At 32.5% G+C, this 23,120-nt stretch overlaps 1 pseudogene; it reads right to left on the bottom strand.

The window, feature by feature from the left end:
- Positions 1–1,223: 1,223 nt before the first annotated feature.
- Positions 1,224–17,534, bottom strand: LOC149528576 (sesquiterpene synthase Cad-like; annotated as a pseudogene).
- Positions 17,535–23,120: the final 5,586 nt, after the last annotated feature.

Raw genomic sequence — 23,120 nt, 5'->3', positions numbered from 1 at the left:
ATAGTAGAAACCAAAGGCCGATCTGCTGCAACCAAAGGAGCCAAAAGATGATCCTTTGTCGAAATGCCAGGAACAACAGCAGAATCCTCCACCAAAATATCTTGAAAAGAGTCATCATCCCCTATAGAGAGGACCTTTTGGATCGTGTAGTGATCTTCTAAGACCCCCTTCCACAAAGAAAGGGGCATTTTTGGTCTAGATTTACCAATGGAGCAACTTGTAGCCAGGTGACTAGCCTTGCAACACTTCCTATAGTGGAAGGGGATACCCTCATAGTTAAGAAGGATATTCCAAGATCCTAAAGTAGAAGTAACTAAAATCATTTCTAGGAGACCCTTAGAAACATCAATCTCTACTAGAATGCGAGCATATGTTGTTTGAAACAAATTGATAGAATTGTTATCTATTAAGCAAAATCCACCAAGGGATCTCCCCACCTCCTCCAAAATAGGATCTACCCAAAGGTGAAGGGGGAGATTCAATAGCCTAACCTAGATAGGGAACATGTTAAAAAATTCTATCATTATGCCAAGGTTTTCCCATCAAGGGAAACTTTGCATCCCAATAGAAAACATGGTGAAGGACGGAATCTCTATCTATAGCAGATTCAAATTTAACAATGAAAAACCCCCTTGGCATAGGGTTAATATGGGCCGTCTCCGAAATCATGGGGTCCCAAAAATGGGAAATCCATGTATGTAGGTTTGATAAAGAAGGCCAAAAACCCTTAAAATAAAATATAGCAGCATTGGCTAAGAAATTAGCCATACAGATAGAGATCTCATCAACAATATCAAATTTTAAATCAATCTTTAATGGGTTACTTACCAAAGTCGGCACCCCCAAACACACGGTATCATGAATCCCTAACTTATCAGAAAGACCACCAATACTAGCCTCAAAGGCAACCACATCAGCATAGGAAAAGGCCAAACCACCCACACCAAGCGAAAAAACCCTAGAAGCTGAAGGGACTACCATAAAGCAAAACATAGGAAAAAATTTGAACCAAAGCTAAACAAAGGATTCAAAGCAAACCCATGCAGGAGCTAAAGCCGAAGCCAGGTGCAAAAGTTGAAGTCAAAGTTTAATCTATGCATAGAGATTGGATCAGAGCTCGAGGCTAAAGCCAAACCAAAAGCCGGGCGCAAGGAGCCAAGTGGGAAAAAATACAAAAAATCAAAAAGCTGATCAACAACTCCAAAGCTTTGATTCCATGAAGGTCAAGGTGCAGAGGCTAGATCAGAGCCAAGGGCCGAAGCCAAAGCTAGGCACAGAGACTGGATCGAAGCCAGGGGCCGAAGCTGAAGCCAGGCAGGAAAAAAATTCAAAAAATTGTAGAGCATAATTACTGAAAGACTTTTTTGTTGATCCTTCTCAACCTTTAGTGTTTCTGATGCTTGAGATTATTGTTGTTTGGGCTTTGTTAAATTTTTGATGTGGGTATATATTGTGTTTGAAAAAAATTACATCACTCAGTACTATATAGTTGGAATCACTTGGTCATTGATGTCTTTCTTGGTCATTGATGAGCTCGATACAAATAGAAAATTTCTCTATGATCATACTTAACTTGGCTTCTATAGTATAGCTCAGTACATACTATCTTATGTACATGACTCAACATATGTAGAGTAGATTAGTCACAGTGATGACCATCTAACTTTTCCTTGTAAATGACTAAGTGGTTGACATTAATAGATAAAAAAGGTTAGAGATACCAACAATGTAAGTCTATGAATGAAGAGTTTGGTTTCATGCAAACTTTTGGAGGTGAATTAGAGTGTTTGATTCAGAAGAGACTGAGTAGTGTAGTGAATAGTTTCATGCAAAGATAAAGAAAATCAAGCACATATTACATAGAGGAAAATTTTTAGTAGCATTGTAAGTGCATCCTGAAGGATTAGGCATTGAAGATTCTAAAAGTTTTTTCAACATTTAAATCTCTTAACAAACTAGCTTTAACAAGCTTTTGTAAATCTCCTAATGGAATACTCACTTAATTGTGATGTAAAAATCCTTTAATCAAGGTAGAACTTAACAATTATTTTATCCTTTAACATGGTAGACCCCTCATAGGGTAGATCAACAGAAGTGATCAACACATTGTAGCCTTAACAAACAAAACTTTATTTCTATATTAGTGCATATTTTTTGGCTTTCATCTACACTTTAGTTCTACCTTCAACTTGGACTATTTGTGCATTACCAAATTTGTATGATAATTTTTTATGTGTTAATAAGTTTACATTCATTTAGTTGGAAGGTAGATCTAATATTATCTTGATGGGAATGGTTACATTGATACAAGATTCATGTTCAAATGAGGGTTTATGTGATAATGTCAAATATGTTTCACATTTGAAGTGTGAAAGTTTTATATAGATCCCGATTCACCAAGTAGTTTAGTGAAAAGTTTCAAGGAGAGATAAAAAAATTGAGCACATATTACATAGAGGGGAATTTTAATCAAAATTGTAAGTGCATACTAAAGTATCAGACACTGAACATTCTAAAAGATGTTTCAACATTTAAATCTTTTAATAGAGTAGCTTTAATAAGCTTTCATAAATCTCCTAATAGAGTATGCACTTAATTCTGATGTAAAAATAATTTAATCAAGGTATAACCTAACAATTATTTTAGCCTTTAACATGGAAGACACCTCATATGGGACATCACTAGAAGTAATCAAAACATTGTAGCCTTAATAGGCATAACTCTATTTCTGCATTAGTGCATTTTTTTGGGTTTCATCTCCACTTTAGTTTTACCTTCACCTTGGAGTGTTTCTGCATTACCAAATATGTGTGTTAATCTTTTATGTGCTAATGAGTTTACATTAATTTAGCTAGAAGGTAGATATGATATTATGTTGATGTGAATTGTTATATTGATATGAAATTAATGTTCAAATGAGGATTTATGTAATAACCTCAAATATTTTTCATGTTTGAAGTGTGAAAGTTTTATATAGATATTGATTCACCCATCCATCCCCCCTGCCCCATCCTCTTAGTATCTCACTTTCTGTATTACATTTCCAACAATATAACCTAATTTTCTTAATTTATAACCAAAAGTAAACCAAATGGATGCTACACAACTTAATTTACATAGTGTATGTTATCTAGAAATCATTTCTTAGATTTTTTTCATATGTCCAAGCCTTTTGGTTTGCTATCCAAGACAAATCCAACCCTTAGGATTGGCATTCTTCCATGAATACCATAATGCATACACACTATTTAAATATGAAAAAATGACATGTTTATGATATTTTGAAATAGCATGTATGTGCTATAGTATGTATGAACTATGCTTTCATATATTCAAGCCTATTTCTCAGGAAAGACAAAGCATAGTACATACTCACTATGTCTTGGATGTGGAAAAGAAAAAAGGTGGCAATTTTTGGTCCCCCATCTTTGTGCAAATACCCACATGTTTGTTATCATTAACCAAAATAGTATACTCACCCAATCTACCATTATGAAAAGCTTATCTATCATACTACCAAGGTCTACCTAATAGAATATGACAATAATCCATAGGCATAATATTACACAAAACTTCATCATAATAATTTCTAGTCTTGAATTAAAGAAGAATTTTTTTACTTATTAGCAACTTATTATCCTTCTAGATCCAAGAAACATGATAAGTAATAGGATATTTCAGTCTTTCCAACCACGATTGTTAAGTAGAAACTCTAGTGCCAATTTATCTAAACTACCACTATCAACAATTACTTTGGAACACATTTCTACAATATTGTATTTGGTCTTGAATAAAAATTAATTCTGAAAAGGTTCTTCATTGGTTTCCTCATTCCATAGGAATCTTGTTAAAATCAAGTTCTCACCACTCTTAGGCTTATTGGGTGATTCAACAAACATTTCTACTAATACCTACAATTTCCTTTCTAGAATTTTTACATTAAAAGGCTTTATTTCCTTCTCTACTATACTTGAAATAAGTTCCCTTCAACCAAGATCCTATTCTATTTTACTACTATTTTCTTTTCTAGAGTAACTAGTGTAGATACCTCTAGTGTAATTACCTCTCTTACCAACAGATTCCTCTTTCCATTCTCTTTTACCTTTGTCTTGCATTGTATTGCTAGATCTTCTACTTCCTCCTTAGGTTCTACCTCTTCTTCTTTGAAATCTTCTACCTCTTCATCTTTTACTTTGAGCATGTTTCTTTTCCTATAAGTCCTCCAATTGTATGGCATACTGATATGCTTTTTTCACACTATACAACATAACAAAACTAATCACATTGTAAATTTATGTCCTTAAACCATTTAGATATCTAGCCAATTTGTCACCCTCATCTTCCACATGTCTAGATCTAATGTTTAATTTGTATAATTCCTCAATATATACTTTTATCATAATATTATTTTTTGTCAAATTTTGCATTCTCCAAAACAAATTAACCTTGTAATTTTCAAGAATGAAATTCTTCATCTCGCTAATCATCTTTTCCCATGCCTTCATCTTTTATTTTCCTCATTTCTTCTTTTTAATCTACACAACCCTTCAACATGGTGATTACGGTCTTTATTTTTCTATTCTCAGAGGTACATTCATATTCAAAGACTTTATTCATTTTATAGATCCAATAAAACAAAATATTAGTCTCAAGCCTTCCATCATAGCAAGAAAATTCAGTAGAAGGTCGAGATTTTTCCCTAGATAGAACACTTAGAAGCCTCTCCTCATCTTGGTCCACTTCATGTTTAGGATCAGGATTCGGTGCCACTTCTTCAATACCACTAAAATCCTTGAGATGTATACACCTATTTTCTAGGCTATGTCAATGGTTTAAGTCTTGTTACAATTTGTCTCAACATATTCATAATGACATTATCTACATTTCATCTTTCATTGAGCATTTCGACAATATTTCCTACAAGATCATAAGATCATGCCAATTAATAGGTTAGAATTCAGTTGTGCCATATTACAACCAATCTAATTAAGGTTCTCCATGATCAAAAGCTCATAAGGAAAGAAAACCTAGCTCTAATACTACCTGATGCAAGGTAGGTGGGAGAAAGGAATCAATTCTAGTATCCTGACACCTTGCCAAGAGTACAAATGGATGACAAAAAATATGCAATAGAAAAGAAAAAACTTAATTCTTGAACAAATATCAATTGAGTAGACAACTGGCATGATAAAATATATATGTTAGGTTCTAAGCTCTTTTTCCTTATGACTAGTTTAATGAATTACAATATCTGAGCTCCATGTTTGCAATATATGTTACCTTACTTTCACACATCTAATGTAAGTCCTTATACAACCAACAAGAGAACAAGTCAACATGTCACACAATTAATTACAAAATGATCAAATGATAATCAACACTCTTAAGGATAAGTTCATACATAATCCAAGAGAGGTTCCTCAACTACACTCAATGCCACATCATCATAGGAAATTGTACACAAATAAACTTCATGGTACATTGGATAAAATAAGTAGTGAAAAGTGAGTGGGGAAAAAGGTGCCAAACCCCAAGCACAAAGAACATTAGATTTTATACACTTAGGGTGAGGATTCAAAATTAGATCACATTAAGATTCCAATTGCACACAACTTGAAACCATGAGAAGAAATCAATACTCCTTGAATAGGAAACTGTACAAAAAATAAGCAATCTTTTTTGCTGATGCATGATTGCTTAATGACCCAAGATGTCCCTGAATCAAATTTATAAACTCTCTAACAAGCCTCACAAACATAATACTTTCTATAGAGGTTAGTATGACCATAAAAATTCCATGAGAGGAAGTTCACTATGTGAAATCTTGGATGTCATCCTCATCTCCCAAGTAGGACAATCTATTGGGCAAAAAAGGATCACTAGGAGTGAAGTTGATGGAAGAATCCTTACAATCAACAAGCATGTACTTATTAGAGCTGCCATCTACAACCTCCATATGCCTAGAAGGAGTACAAGAGATATATAGAGTGAAAAAGATGCTAATAGCTAAAGCTTCTTGAGGTGTAATCACAAAAGAAGACCACAAATATGAAGGAAATTTATTTATCCCTCTAGTAGGGGTCGCACTATGTCCCCAAAGGTCTCCTATTGATTAGGGTTTGAAATAACTATTGGTTTTGAAATGAAATCTTGTTTAGGATGAGAAGCAATAGTCTGCAATGGTCTAGAAGCACCAAAACCATGCTTAACTTGGTAATTGGGGGTTTCTTTCCTTTGTAAATGAGATTTATTCATTCTTCATTTTTTGCTGGATCAGCTGGCTGAGAACTAGCATCCTTGATGTCCTTGGTAGGTGGTGTAGTTTGAGGGGTGACCATCACAAAACCCTTGATCTTTTTTCCTTCTTATTGAAAATAGTAATAAGTGTTGGGCAAACTAAGATACAAAACCTTCTAAGGTAAAGTCTTGTTACCCACCTCAATCTTGATATTTTTCTTGATGTCATGTAAAAGGTAAACCTTAAAGAAAACTCTTCTTTGGGGATGAGTGTTAAAAGTGGTCAAGTTCAAGACTAACCACCAACAGAGCAAGGGAAAACCAAAAAACTCAACCCAGACAAGGACATGAAGCTTTTATTCATCAAAGATTGTAAAGTCTCAAGACCAACATGGAAAAGCAACAAGGAAAAAGAAATAGGCCATGTTCATTACCAAGAATGACATCCACATACAAGGGATTGAAAAAGAGAAATAGGAAATATCCCTTAGTGAGGCTTTGGATAAGGTGAATTCCATCAAATGGCCAAGCTTTGCAAACCCATTCCTATTACATGCATTCATGCGGGATCCTTCCTACAAAATAATCTATCGAAGTGCAAATTTTAAACCTATCACAAGATTTATCAAAAACTTCAACATGGAGCAAAACATCAAGAGATACACCTTATGAAAAGCTAAAGGAGGCTAAAGAAATGATATAACCTAAAAGCCCTACAATAAATGAAATATGATAGGGGATAGACACAAGAGGTAACTTAAAGTACAATGAAAACCAAAACCCCTAAGACAATTCATGTGCAATTGAAAGACGATCTAATAAAAAGATTTTTTATGAATTGAAATTTAATAATTTATTGTTTTGATTTTAATTATTATACTAGATTAATTAGATTTAATCTATTTATAATCACCATGTCTTGATATGTAATATATAAATTATAATATATTTATCTTTAATTGATAAAATTCTAAATTTATTTTTATGATAAAATAAATATTTTTTTGCAATTTTATGTTTTGACTTGAAATATTATTCTAGAATATCTAAATTTATTTATGAACGAATTTGGATTTAGAGAGGTTCTATCTCACTTTTCACTTGATATTGGAGAAAGTTAGATTAGGGAAAAATTACAATAAAAGGTATTTAGTTAACCATTAGAATGTTGTGTTGTAATTGTATCACTAAGATTATTGAAGCACTAGTTTTTAAACAAGTTTGCAAAGCAACAAAGCTCATGCCAAAAAGTTGATAGAATTGGTTACTATTATTATTTTTTAAATATTGACCTGAAAACAATTAAAATTACATATTAATGTTCACAGAATATTGAAATAAAAAATGTTAAATAATTTGATATTAATTATTACTATTTTATTTTTAAATTTGAATATGTGAAATCATCATGTTAACTTAATTATTTAAAAGAGTCAAAGTTTACATAAATTATATTTGATTCTTGTATAGTACTTTAAAAAAAAAGTTATTGAAGTGTTTTATTATGTTCTATATATATAATGTAATTTATAATAATTACTAGATAATAGTTACAATATAAAAATAAATCTTTTCTAATAAAAAAATGATTTTCTTTTCTATCATAAAAGTATGATGATGTGAAAAATTAAATGAAGATATATTAAATTTTCTGAAATAATTTATAGTTTTAACTTCTTGATGAAAATATAATGAATGTGTTTAAATATTTGTTAATTCATCTAAATTAAAATATTAATTGATGGAATATATGGAATAATAATGACAATAGTTCATTTTAAATAAAATAGTTAAAATTTAAAAATATAATTATAAATGTTATATTTTTGTTAATTAATTTCAAATTTAAATGTAATATATTTTTATTATCTATTAATTATAAATAGATATTAAAAATATGTATTTGATAATTTTTTATAAATTGTTTTTTAAAAGTATTTCATAATTTAAAAAACTAACACATACCAATCATATTAAAGATAATTAGTTTTATAAATTGAAAAACTTAAAAATTGTGCATTTTTACTTTATTAAATAGTAAAAATTCATATGAAGAAAAAAAATTATGAAAATGATTGGTTGATGTTCAATAGATTAATCAATAGTTAAAAAAAAATCTGCATATAGTTCTACAGCCTAGAACATGAACTAAAAGGATTAGTCTTCTAGGGGACTCTAGCAGACTAATGTTTTGTGCATCTCTTGTCTAAGATATATTTATCCTAAATTGTAACAAAGCATAAATACTATATTGGCTGGCTATGGGAGCTAAGCATAGATGTTTTTTATGGGCTTCCAATTGGGGTGTTGGGATGGCAAATATCCCTTTCTTCACTAGGGACAAATTTAATTATGTTTCATGAAGGATAAATCCATAAACCAGATTTGGATTAAGCTCATCTATCTTTACTTCTTTTGTTATCAATTTACATGAGGATTCATTGCTTTTCATTTAAGAGTTCCATTCATGTGACGTCTGACTATGAATTGGGATCATCAGTCAAACCCTATAAAAGGCCTTAATTGTAATTTGATTAGGTGCATTGAAATTTCTCTAGCAAGGGGATTGTGGACATGGAACATAAGAAACCCTCCAAGGCAAATAAGCATGGTGATTGTTTGGAAGTGTGACTGCAACAACTTTTAAGGTTGAACGTGCCCTTTTTTGGATGCAGTCTGTTTTTCTCTTCATGTTTTTAGAACACTGGATTTTCGGATTTTAGGAGTTCTATTTTACACAAAACCATCTTTTATTACAATGAATGGAAAACTTAGCACTCATTGGATCTAGGTGATGCTCGTAGATGTGAAGCACTCGCACATCCCTAGAGGTCACTCCATAGTTAAGTGCGCTTGAGCTAGAGTAGTAGTAGGATAGGCGACCTCCTCAAAAGTCTCTTGCTTCACCTCTGTGAGCATCACCCAGATCCAATGAGTAATAATTTTTCCATTTATTTTCATGAAAGATAGGTTTTTGTAAACCACTACTCATAAAATATGGGTCAATGAATTTGACTCAAAAACTATAAAGTTAAATCCTAATAGGAATATCACAATTTGAATTACTATAGAAAATATCTCCTAGTTATAAATAAAATGATAATTTCATAAATTTGATTAGAAAATTTCTATAGAAAATATTGAAGAGCAACCTACGTATTAGTGGTTTTACTATAACAAAAGCTACATACTAACTACAATAGGACCAATTTACAATCTTAGAGATATTCTGATTATTTATTTTTTTCTTGTGACGTGCACCAAATATTTCATTTATCTGAAAAAGAGTAGTAATTGGCTCCACCATTCATACTTATAAATAAAGTTGCATATTGATTGAACTTGTAACAGGTACAAGTACATTGACCAAACACATGCATCAACAACTAATCTCTCCAAATTGATCTTGAGATTCATTCAAAAGTAGCCATTCTCCATAATATAAATTCTTCAAAACAATAATAGAAAACCTCTCAAAAACTAATCTAAATACACAAAAAGGAAGTCATTCACAATATTTACTCTACATCAACTTCCCTATAATTTAGCTAACAAAAAATCATTTTTTACAGTGCCCTAAGGATCCATTTGTGGTTTTGTACTATCATTATATTATTTTGTGCTTGTTCTTTTATTTTACTTTATTCCATTTTCCATTATATTTTCTTAAATATACGAAATCTAAAATAAATTTTGGTAACTATTAATTTTTTTATTAGATGTTTCCGCACATATTTGACTGCTAGAGTGTGTTATATTTTTCTTGAAAAGTATGTTGTCTTTATATTTGAAAAATTATCATTTCATTCACTTACATCAAGTACAATTATAATTAATCAAATTAAACAACATATTTCTTTTTAGAGTATACATGAAACTCTTTTAAATCTATCAAAATATTATTGATACAATTTAGAAACTATGAGAAAACATTTATTAATTTAGAAACTATCTAGTTGATATAAATTTATCTTTTATGCATGCATTTCTATAGGTGCAAACAGAAGCATCTAAATATTGGGTGCATCAATATATGCTGAATTTGTTTCCACTGTATATATTTGAGGATTCTCCTAGCTTATTTTAAACTTTCAAAAATATTTCTATTTGTCAACTTATTTGGATCTCAAAAATAAAAATGCATATAGCAACCCTTATTTACTTTTAACTTAGACACTTTATCAAGGATATGAGCTATAGGATTGATTGACATTTTTATTATGTCATCCTTACCCTTCAATGGATGTGAAAATCCATCAATATCCCTCCACAAAAAGCTACCCATCTATACATACAATCAAAATACACTATTTTACAACATTTTGGTATATCTTTCTCATAGCACAAGAAATCTCTAGTTAATTCTTCCATGTGTAGCTGAACGGTAACATTTCCATTATCTAAAGCTTGCTCCATTGTAGTTCCAAGTTTATTTGCTACATAACAATCTAGCCAAGAAACATTTTGTCCTCGATCTTTATCTTCCTTCAAGAGATATTAGTGAAAGGAAGCAAAGGTGCACATAATTTATTCCTATGCTAATCTTTGAGAGGACGATTATGCAAATCAAAGTAACTATTGCAAATATCTCAAGAAATGCATAATAACATAATGAAAATAACACATAACACACAACACAATGATTACCGTGTGGCAACCCTTCCAGGAGAAAAACCCCACCCTCCAAAACTTGCACAATGTATTATCAAACCAAGATGATTACAATACACTTGCAATGCAAGTTCTTACAGGAGCGCATCACCACAACTCAAACTTAGAGAGACTCCTTCTAGCACTAGTCTTGCAAACTAAACTCAATTACACAAACACCTCCCCAAGCCATCCTTTTATAGTGATTTTACAACCTAGAAACTACTTATGGTTTTACAAAACCATGAGCAGAACTACCATGCCACATGTTACCAATTTTTGACATTTACATTTCCAATATGGAAAAACAACCAGGTTAAAAATAGTAATCCCGTCCACAATTTTTTCTCTTAGTCTAGACGCCCATAAAAATCACAAAATGAGTCATCAAGGCTCTAAAAATGACCTACCTATATTCTACTATGGACAAGACTCATTTTAACAACTCACTAACCATTTTCCAATGCATAAACAAGTGGAAAACTTACACAAATAAATTGTGGAACTTTCCAAGAAAGGATTGCAAGGTTGAGACACATGTTTATCAACATTCTCCCACTTGTCAAACACCTTGAAAGAGTTAGGGGATCTGAAATATCATGGAATTAATTGCTAGGGGCCGAGAGGCCCATAGACTCTGAACACCATCTAAATTTCTCTGTGCTCACGAGCTTAGTTAATGCATCAGCAACATTCGCCAAAGTCTCTACCTTTTCTAGCTTCACCTTGCCATCCTCGACCATATCTCTCAAAAAATTATATTGTACATCAATATAAATTGTCACTACACCCTATTTGAACTCTATATCTGAACACAATCTCTTTAGCTAGATGGCTTCTTTGTAGGCATGAGTAGCTGCCATATACTCTGCCTCAGTAGTGGACAAAGCAACCATAGCCTGTCGCTTACTCATCCAACTGATTGCACCACCAAATAATGTAAACACGCATGCACTGGTGGATTTTCTTCTATCAACATCACCAACCCAGTCTGAATCCACATAGCCTCAAATATCCAAGGAATGCTCACTTCCTGTTCCATGAAAACATATTGAGTACTTTGAGGTACCTCGCAAGTATTTGAAAAATCTTTTTACTGCATCCCAATGTGCTCTTCCTGGATTACACATATAATGGGAAAGTACTCCCACTACTTGGGCAATGTCTGGTCATGTACAAACCATAGCATACTTAAAACTTCCAACAGCACTCTGATATGGTACTCAACTCATCTCTTCCATCTCCAATGGGGATGTAGGACACTGTGAGCTAGAAAGCTTTATTCCAATAGTTACCGAAACACTCAATGGTCTTGAATCTTGCATATTGAATCTTTTCAAAATAGTACCAACATACTTACTTTGGCCTAGCCAAAGCTTTCTATTCTATCTATCTCTTATAATCTCCACTCCCAGAATGTGCCTAGCTACACCAAGATCTTTCATTTCAAACATTATTCAGAGTTGAGATTTTAACTCTACAATCAAACCTTTTCATTTTCCAATAAATAACATATCATCGACATAAAAGGAAATAACCAAGAAACCATCACCATCAGATTTGAAATATATACAATGATCAAATTTAGATCACACAAATCCCAAACTCAACACATATGTATCAAACTTTTGGTACCACTTCCTAGGACTCTGTTTTAAACCATACAATGATTTCTTCAATTTACAGACCAAATGACTTTTACCTTTCACCACATAGTGCTCTGGCTATGACATGTAAATTTCTTCCTCCAAATCTCTATGAAGGAAAGTAGTTTTCACATCCATTTGCTCGATCTCTAGGTCATAAGTTGCTGCAATAGAAAGCAAAAATCTAATGGATGTCATTTTGGCTACTAGAGAAAAAATCTTACCATAATCTACTCCCTCAACCTGAGAGTAACCTTTTGCAACCAAATGTGCTTTATACTTCTCAATGCTTCCATCTCAACCCATCTTCTTTTTGAACACCCATTTACAACCAGCAGGCTTCCGTCCTTCAGGAAATGGTACAAGGTCGCACGTTCGATTCCTCTTAAGAGCTACCATTTCTTCATCCATGGCTATTTTCCAAGACTCTGAATCATTCATACCAAGAGCCTCTTCTAAAAATCTCGGTTCATCAATGTTAGCATTCAATGCAAATATGCACCTCCAATCATCAGGAGAATACCCATACCTTTCAGGTGGTTTCCTTTGTCTAGTAGATCTTCGACCAAGATCTGGTTTAGGTTCAGGAGGTTTAGGTTCATGATTAGGTTCTCCCTCTTCCTCTGATGATTCACAACTCATAGAGCTCTCTTCAACATCTTGTCTTTCTAAGGGCCTTCAACATCTTGTCTTTCTAAGGGCCTTGATTCAACTTTCTCAGGTGTAGCAGGAACTTGAATCACATCTTTCTTTTCTTTAATTTGTTCTGGCTACACTATAATAGAATAAGGCTTAGTTTCTCTAAAAATAACACTTCTCGAATAAAATACCTTTTGTGCAATAGGATCCCAAAGCTTGTATCCTTTCACACCATAACTATATTTGATGAAGGTACATTTGAGAGATTTGTTGTCCAATTTTGTTCGCTTCTCCTTTGGCACATGAGCATATGCCTCACAACCAAACACTCTCAGATGTCTAAGTGAAGGCTTTTAACGCAACCATTCTTCCATTGGCATCTTATCAAGAAGAGCTGATGCAGGAGACTTGTTCATCAGGTAGTAGGCAGTGGCTACCGCTTCATCCTAGAACTTTTGTTCTAGTCTAGCACCACTTAGCATACTCGTAGCATTCTCCATCAAGGTCCTGTTCATTCTTTTTGCAACTCCATTCTGCTATGGAGAATATGGAGTTGTCTTCTCTCTTTTAATACCACAATATTTACAAAATGTGTCCAAAATATTGGACCAAAATTCACCACCATTATCAGTTCTCAAGCATTTTATTTTCTTTCCAGTCTGCAATTCAACCATTTCTTTAAATTATTTGAAACGACTGAAAACTTCAGCTTTACTCCTAAGGAAATAAACCCATGTTCTTCTACTAAAATCATCAATGAAAGAAACATAATAAATTGATCTACCAATAGAAGGAAGATCAACTAGACCAAATACATCTGAATGAATTAGATCCAAAATACATGAAGACTTATGAGAACTTGAGTAAAACTAAATGTAGTTTTGTTTACCATAGATACAATGCTCAGAAAAATTAAACTCAAGATTGCAATCATTCAACCCATCAACAAGGTTCTTATTTTTCAAAGTCCATAGGCCCTTCTCATCTATGTGGCCAAGTCTCTGGTGCCATAACATAGTCTTCTCTACAGGCAGCTTTGATTCGGTAGATAGACCACCCTTGGGTACCCAAAAACCATGACGATCTGTTGAAAGAGAAACTCTCTCCTTCTCCAACTGAGTAGTCTTTTTCACAATCTTATCAAAATTACTATTACACTCGACTATGCATGCATCAAGTTGGTACAATGTACCCAATCTACTTCCTCTTGCTATTAGCATAACACCTCTCACCATTTTTACACCTGCTTCAAAAAACTATACATGCACACCGGCATCTATTAGCTTACTAACAGATAAAAAATTCCTTGCTAGTCCAGGGATATGCCAGACACCATAAAATCTTCTAATTCTACCATAAAAAAATTTCACATGAATACTTCCACGACCAACAATATCAAGTACTAAATTATCACCCAAATACACCTTACCACCATCAAAATTTTCATACTTACTAAACCAATTCCTATTAAGAGTCATGTGGAAAGATGCACCTAAATCTATTAACCATGAATATTCACCTGCATGAGTGGCCAAGGCTCCAATGAAAGCATCTCCATCTTCCTTCTTGGACTTAGAATCAGAATCTTGCTTCTTGTTCTTCTCCGTTTTCTTCTCCTCTTTGCAGTCCTTTCAGAAGTGTCCAGGTTTGCCGCAATTCTAGCAAATTGCCTTGGAATTACTAGGAGATTTTAATCTCCCCTTATTTTTTGACTTAGAATGGCTATGCTGCTTTTCGTTCTTGCCTCTTTCTTTTGGTCTTCCATGAACACTCAAAGCCTCTTTGGCATTCAGAGAGACCTTCCTTCTCACCTCCTCAAAAAGTAGAGAACCAACAACGTCCTCCATCTTCAAGACAATTGAAGTGCTCCCTATAGCCATCACAAGACTATCCCATGAGTCTGGTAATGAACATAACAAGATTTGACAACTTTCTTCTTCATCCATTGGAACCCCTACTGAGGTCAACTGAGTCACCAACATATTAAACCTTTCTAGATGCTCAGAAATTTGTCCATCTTCTTCCATTCTCAAGGAATACAACTTCTTCACCAAGAAAATCTTATTCACAAGTGATTTCGCTTGATAGATCTCAGTAAGATTTTTCCAAATCTTCTTCATGGTACATTCTTCATGGACATTAATCAAAATTGAGTCTACAAGACACAATCTGATGAGACCTTTAGCTTTTCTATCATTCATATCATATTGTGCAGCTAATGTCAGATCTGTGGGCCTCAACTTGTTCTCATCAATCGCATCCCATAGATTTCGATCAATCAACAAATCTTCCATCTTTAGCTTCCACATCTCAAAATTTGTGCCAAAAAACTTTTCAACATCAATTCTCCCTGACATGCTTGCCATCTTTTAATCCTGCAACACAAAAATGAAATGCTCTGCACAAGCTCCCACTCAAACCTTGATTAGCTTAGAAAAACCCTGTACCCAACAAATAGAACCAAAACTGGCCAGGCTCTGATACCACTTGAAAGGAAGCAAAGGTACGTGGAATTGTTTCCTACGCTAATCTTTGAGAGGATGATCATGCAAATCAAAGTAACTATTGAAAATATCTCAAGAAATGCATAATAACATAATCAAAATAACAAAGAATACACAACACAATGATTACCATGGGAAAACTATTTCGGGAGAAAAGCCCCACCCTCCAAAACTCGCACAATGTATTATCAAACCAAGATGATTACAATACAGTTGCAATGCAATTTCTTATAGGAGCACATCACCACAACTTAAACTCAGAGAGTCTCCTTCTAGCACCAGTCTTGCAAACCAAACTCAACTACACAAACACCTCCCCGAGCCCTCCTTTTATAGTGATTTTACAATCTGGAAACCACTTATGGTTTTACAAAACCATGAGCAGAACAACCATGCCACATGTTACCCATTTTTGACATTTACATTTCCAATATGGAAAAACAACCAGGTTAAAAATAGTAATCCCGTCCACAATTTTGGCTCTTAGTCTAGACCCCAATAAAAGTCACAAAATGAGTCATCAAGGCTCTAAATATGACCTACCTATATTCTACTATGGACAAGACTCATTTTAACAACTCGCTAACCATTGTCCAATGCATAAACAAGTGGAAAACTTCCACAAACAAATTTTGGAATTTTCCAAGAAAGGATTGCAAGGTTAAGACACATGTTTGTCAACAATTAGAAACTATGCTCATTAAGAAAAATAATACCAACTATCTTTTATTTAAAAGTATGTAATTTATGGAGAATAAGAAGATAGTTTTAGGCAAGTTTGGTCGATAGATACCTGAGAGTTTTTGATATCATCGATTAGTTGAACAAAAATTGATACATCATATTCAAACTTACTAACCCTTTGTAGAATATCATCAGGAATAACCATGTCAATTAAAATCATTGTAAATAGTGTGACCACAGGTGTCAAAGAAGCGTTAAGCGCATTCTTTAAAAATTGATCCAAAGTGGGTAGATAGTCTTTTGCATTCCATTCATAATTTCGACACACTGACACAATAAGCTTTGTCCACTGCAATAGAAAAAGCATGAAATGTGTAATATAAGATTTATACATATTTTAAATAGACACACATTTTGATAGATGAATTTGACTAGTGACATATATGTTCTTGCATCCACTTCCGTGCACGTGGACCATGGATTTTCTCTACTTCATTAGCTAATTCCATGTATATTTCATGGCAAAACGACCAATCAATTTGCATATATTGGGGAAGACCATCCACCATAGACATATCTGAGCTAAGGAACACAAAATTCAAGAGTAAAGTAATTTATTTGTTGATAATAAATTATGATTATTTTAAATAATATTGATAATTCATTGCAAGGCATTGCAATCATAAATAGAAATATAAATGTAAACCGCTAGAATTACTTGATCAAGGCCGTCTTAAAAGGTATGAGGTCATCAATAGTTCCAGAACTGTCAAAAATGTCATCAACCATGGTAATCATGACACCCAATTTTACATATCCAATTTGTGTGTGAGAAAATTCAAATTCATACAACCCGCATGAATATGCAAAGTAAAATTCCACAGGTCGATGTCGAAAAAAATCAAGATTGTTTACACTTGCTTCATTCCACCATCTACATATTTGTATCACACCATACACATTCCAATATAATTAATATTACCAGAAATCTAACATTGGCATAAGAAATTTTTTTTTAAAAAAAAATATTTTTAATAAAGACAAAGTGAATTTTCATATGTAAACATATCACTTACTTGGATATGATTTTGAGCTCAATTTGATGTTGGGCTTGTAGTATGTTGAAATCCAATATTGCTGCTTCCAAAATATTTTGACAAACCTCATATGGCATCCTACAAGAAATGTAGTTAGTACAAAAAGTTAGCCATCTACCATCATACTTAAGATGGTTGCTTATATAACAAAATACATTAGCCATAAAAATAGGAGCTATAAGACAACATAGTTCCTGCCAAGTGTAGGCACCACATGTTGATTTTGTAGGAATGATCTATCAAATTAGAAAGGAAAGCAATATCAATTATTAAAGAAACCTAAAGAAGAGAAATGTTTCCATCAAGATCAGTAAATTTAATAGGTAATCTCATCTTGCAAACAAATTTTATGCCTCCAAATCCTCTTGCTACCTTATATAGTTAGCCACCTAGGCTTTGTAAGATGATCAACTACTATTATCCTTTGCAAACCATGCAATGTTGTAAAAATAGGATAATGATTGTTGTTTAGGACTTAATATTCTTTAAATTTTCATAGCAATAAATCCCAATTTTCTCCAATCATGATAGATTTTTTCCATTGCTCGGACTTGTTTTCATAAAATGAAAGAAAACAAAGAGTCCATCTTGATAAATCTATTCTTTTCCAAGTACATGTTAGAAATAGTGTAATAGATTAATTCAGTGAACTAGGGAGGTCTAAATTTATCTGATTGTAGTAGTATTTTCTTATGGACTATTTAGCGCTTTGTAGAGTATGCTGAAAGGGCTTTTTGAAAGAGAAACTTCAAGAGGGAAAAAATGGTTTAGTTGAACACAAAAACTATGTATAATATTAAAAAAATTATGCTAATCTACTATGCAAAATGATTGAATTAGATTGTGAAATATAATATGATGACAACCACAAGGCTAATATTGTAGTTGTCTTGTCTTGTGTTCTATTCAAGTCTTTGTAGAGTATGCCCAAAGAGCTTTTTGAAAGAGAAACTTTAAGAGGGCAATAAGGGTAGAAATGTCTTATTATAGTGGTCTTGTAATACTCAAATCTACTAAAATTAGTCACATTACATTTTTACTTCATATATGATCATTTCTTTCTTGATTCAACTTCCTTATGCTTTCTAAGAATGTTAACATTTATTTTTATTTCATATATGATCATTTCTTTCTTGATTCAACTTCCTTATGCTTTCTAAGAATGTTAACATTTATTTTTATTTTTCAAAACATAATTTTTAGAATTTGAGCTCTTTTCCTTCTTCCTTATGCTTTCTAAGAATGTTAACATTTATTTTTATTTTTCAAAACATAATTTTTAGAATTTGAGCTCTTTTCCTAGAAGTAAAAGGGACAATCAAGGAGTATTTACAATACTAAGATAGTAATATGTCCTAATTTAAATTTGTGGACAGCTACACATTCCTCATTAAAAGATAAGAATCTTGTGAAAGAATTGCTCTAACCTAAGTCTAGTAGAGAACCATCTTAGAAAATTTGAAGTCTAATGGTGATGAAATTATTTAAGTAATTTGAAAATCATGTAGTAATTAATAAATTAATCTCAGTTTTGTGATAAATTTTGAAGTAGAATGGTGCTCAAATTATTTATGTAATTTGATAATGCATGCAATGATTAATAAAATAGTCTCACTTCATCAATGCTATATATGCTATAGCACACATTATACCTTTCTTGTTAAAAGTTTTTTAGATAATTATAATTTCATTGTTTTTTGTTTTGTTTAAAGTGATAGTAAAATGGACCAGCATAAATCATTCAAATACATAGAGAAAAATGACTACAGTGTTCAAGGTCCAAAAAAGCTTCCCAAATATTTTTTTTTCACTTCCAAATTGGACAATTTTGCAATTTATGGAAAGAAACACAAAGTTTCTTCTTTTATTTGAACTTACTATCATGTTAAAAGTACATCACATACTTGTCAATGTTTTTTCAATAGATAAAGATAAACAATAATAAACATTCAAATAAAGATCACTAACATACTAAGACATAATAACTTATCTTGAGAGAATTCTCCAACTCAAACGGGAAATACCCAAGCACACAAAAATATACCTCTTTTATGAAATCTTAGAGGTCTAAATACAATAATTCTAATTGAATTATACACTCATTACATAAAGAAAACATATATATCATGAATTGAAAGACTCTTCATATCATAACCGAAAGTCTCTTTAGTTTCCAAATACGAGATCCTTTATAATTTGAAATGCATTTTTTTTTACATGAAGCATATAAATTAATATTTCTAAACAAATGTATTTTTTGTGTGCATGTATTTTCATATTTTTAAACATTTGCATCCTTTTAGGACACATGTCTTCATATAAAGAAGAACAAATCGATCTCAAGAAAACTAGGACATGTGAATCCTAGGTAGGTATTCTCTTTCACAACTATAAAACATAAAGACTCCCTCTTAGAAAGAGAGAGAATATTCATACTTTTAAAATCTCTAATGAAAAACATAGGGAAAAAAAAAACAAATTAGTGACAAAATCTCATAAAAGATTTTCTCAATAGAAAATTATCATCTCAACATGATATTCGCCATGGCTAGTCCTAAAGGGTGAAATAAAAGAAAACTAATTCATGGAGTTACATGACTTGAAACATGGCTACTTCTAGAGGGTGGAACCACCATAGCTACTCTTAGAAGGTGGAGCAAGGGACCACACTAAGAACTTATCCCTCTAAAACAGAACCCATTAACAAGGGATTGCACCTCAAACTTCTCCATCTTAGAGAACTCATTAGCAATGGATTGCAACTTGAATGTATCCCTCATAGAGAAGAATTCATTAGGAAGGGATCACACCTAAAAGTTCTCTCTCACATAAAATAAATTATTAGGAAGGGATCACACCTTGAACTTCTCTCTTGTAGAGAAGAAATCAATAGAAAGGGAGCACACCTTGAACTTTTCCCTTGTAGAGAATAAATTATAGTAGTACATAATAAGAAATTGAATACTTCATTGTATTGTATAAATCCTTTCACAAGGTGGACTTAATAGTCCTTATTGCTCCTAATTGGGAAGATCACCAGAAGTTATCAATCGCAAGCCTTAACAAAGCAACTTTATACAACAATCATAAAGCCTGTGGGTATCATCCCCACCTCAATTTTGCCTTCTATTTGGAAGGTTTCTAGGTTACCAAATATTGTGTGAAGTATTATGAATGTTTTATTTTTTTTATTATTTCATGCATGCAATTAGATTAGATTAGCTTAAAGAGGATTAATTGGTGAATTAAGTTAAAAAAAAATACATTCCTAATTCATGCCCCCTCTTAGTCACCTAGCCTACCTTATATTTCCAAAAATTGTTATTAGAAAATTTGGATCTCACTTTAGAAGTTTAGTAGCTTGAGAAAAGATCAGAGGCAATGGAAGAGTATAGATTGGAGAAATCTATTGAAAATGTAAAGTTGGATCTAGAATTGGCCTTGGATCAATTCAAGAAAATTAAGGAGCAACTCTCAAAATCTTTGGAAAGAAGAAAATAACTAGTATTACAAATGAATGAAAGTTTATACATAGAAGGAAGAGTTGAAGACATTTTCCGAGATAGAAGTTTAGATGAAGTTGATGCAGCAATCAAAGATCTGCTAGAGAAAAATCTCACTTTACATGAAGAAGTTAGAAAATTGAAAAGAGAGCAAGAAATTTAGTCAATCAGAATGTGTGAAAACATTGAGAAAAAAGACACATCAATAAAAGAGAAAATATTGCTAACTAAAAGGATAGAAGAAAAGGATAATGAAATTCAACACCTATCTCTTCAACAAGAAGATCTGATAAGTGAACTCAATTATGGAAAAAAAGATCTTATCAACTTAAGGACAAACAATGAAAGATTATAGAATGATCTCAGCATGGAAAGGAAACCAATGAAAGGATGATGAAATATCAAGAAAGCATGAATCAATTAAATAATCAAACTCAATTTTAGACACAAAGGAAAAGAAGAATTAAGCTATATAGATGAAGGTGAATAATCTCAGTGAGGAGCTTAGAAGAACAAAAGGCTTACATGTAATCATTGCATTAAAATATGGCATACATCAAACAAGTGTTGAAGCAATGGTAAATCAAAATTTAGTGAAAAATATTATAGTTGTAACAAACATGGACATAGAGCTAGTGAATGCATAAAGAAAACCAAGTTTGGAGGAAACTGTTTCAATTGCAACAAACAAGGACACAAATCTTTAGAATGCAAGACCCAGAAATGGAACCCAGTAGAAAAAATTATGATAGCTATCTTTGGTTGGGATTATAACACATGGTGTAGATTTCACTATTGTGGTGAGCATGGGCACATCAAAGAAAATTGCAAAAGAACTTACATGTAGAAGAGAGACCCTAAAAAGAGATGCTTTGTATGCATAGAACTAGGACATCTAGTGAAGAACTATATGAACCAAGGTAAAGTTGAAGATGAAAAGAAAGCAAAGGATAATAATATCAGAAGTCAAATGAGGTACAAATGGATAAAGAAATCTCCAGAGAATGCAAGTCAAAGTCATAAAAGTGTTGACATTCAAACTAGTTCTCAATGGAGATCAATGGAACTATGATTCAAAAGAATACATCTTATACCAGTTCTAGTCAGCAAGCAAGAAGATCCAAATCAACATTCAGATGCATTGGGATCACCGAGTTAAGATGACAGTTGAAGAAAAATCATAGATATTACTAATGTTGCCAATATGTCCAATCAATCAAGTAAGGTGAGATATATGGTTGTCATTTATGGCAATATTTATTTTGCAATTCAGTCATATTTGTTTATGAAGGAAAATTGACTAAGTATTAGAGAGTGTTATAGTAGTATGTCAAGACTTGTCAATAGTGGAATATTCATTTGGAATATTCTCTTGCATAGTAAACCAGAGATGCATGACAAGATTCTAATGATGCATACTAGTGTCCATGTCTGTATAAGCTATTGAGATCAAGTTATGAAGGAAACAATGACGTAGTGATTTCATAGTGTAGAATAGAGCATGTTAGCAGAATAAGTTAATCGACTTCAATAATTGTTTTGATTATTAATTCTTGATGAGTCGACTCTAAAAATGATTTGTGAGCTAACTAAGGAAGAATTTATTAATATGTTTGATGTAAGTAAAGACCTTCATTTGTGAAGATAAAGTGTAAGTTTGTGAGTATGGGAATGAGCAAGTGAAAGCAAGTATGCAAAGTATGGTATGTGTGATATATATGTGATATATATTATATGCGAATGAAAATGTGAACTAAAAGGAAGATTGTCTATAGTCTACCAAGGATTTTATGAAGAACTTACAATTAGATGATTTGTGAAGTAAAGCAAGTGATACAATTTTTTGTCTATATCTATTCTCTTGAAGAACTCAATTGTATATTTGCATGTTAGGACAGTGGACTCTTCTTGCACACATTTGCATATGATCCACCAACTCCTAATAGGGTTGAAGCAAATCCTAACAAGGTTGAGGCTTCTAACAAGGCCTAGTCTCCTAATAGAGTCAATATCCTTAACCAAATCCTTTGTATAGTGAATAATCTAGTGGGTTTGATCCTTATTGGGGTTTTCTCTTGGCCAGTGTTTCCCTTGTTAACAAAATATGGTGTTATGATCTCTCTTTATGTATGGTTATTTATATTGCTCAGTATTATTGGT

Source organism: Cupressus sempervirens, chromosome 11 (assembly GCF_028749045.1).
Source record: "Cupressus sempervirens isolate cs-2001-9-10 chromosome 11, ASM2874904v1, whole genome shotgun sequence".
In the NCBI taxonomy this organism is placed as follows: Eukaryota; Viridiplantae; Streptophyta; class Pinopsida; order Cupressales; family Cupressaceae; genus Cupressus; species Cupressus sempervirens.
Note: the sequence above shows the minus strand (reverse complement) of the source record. Positions and strands in the feature narration are given on the sequence as shown.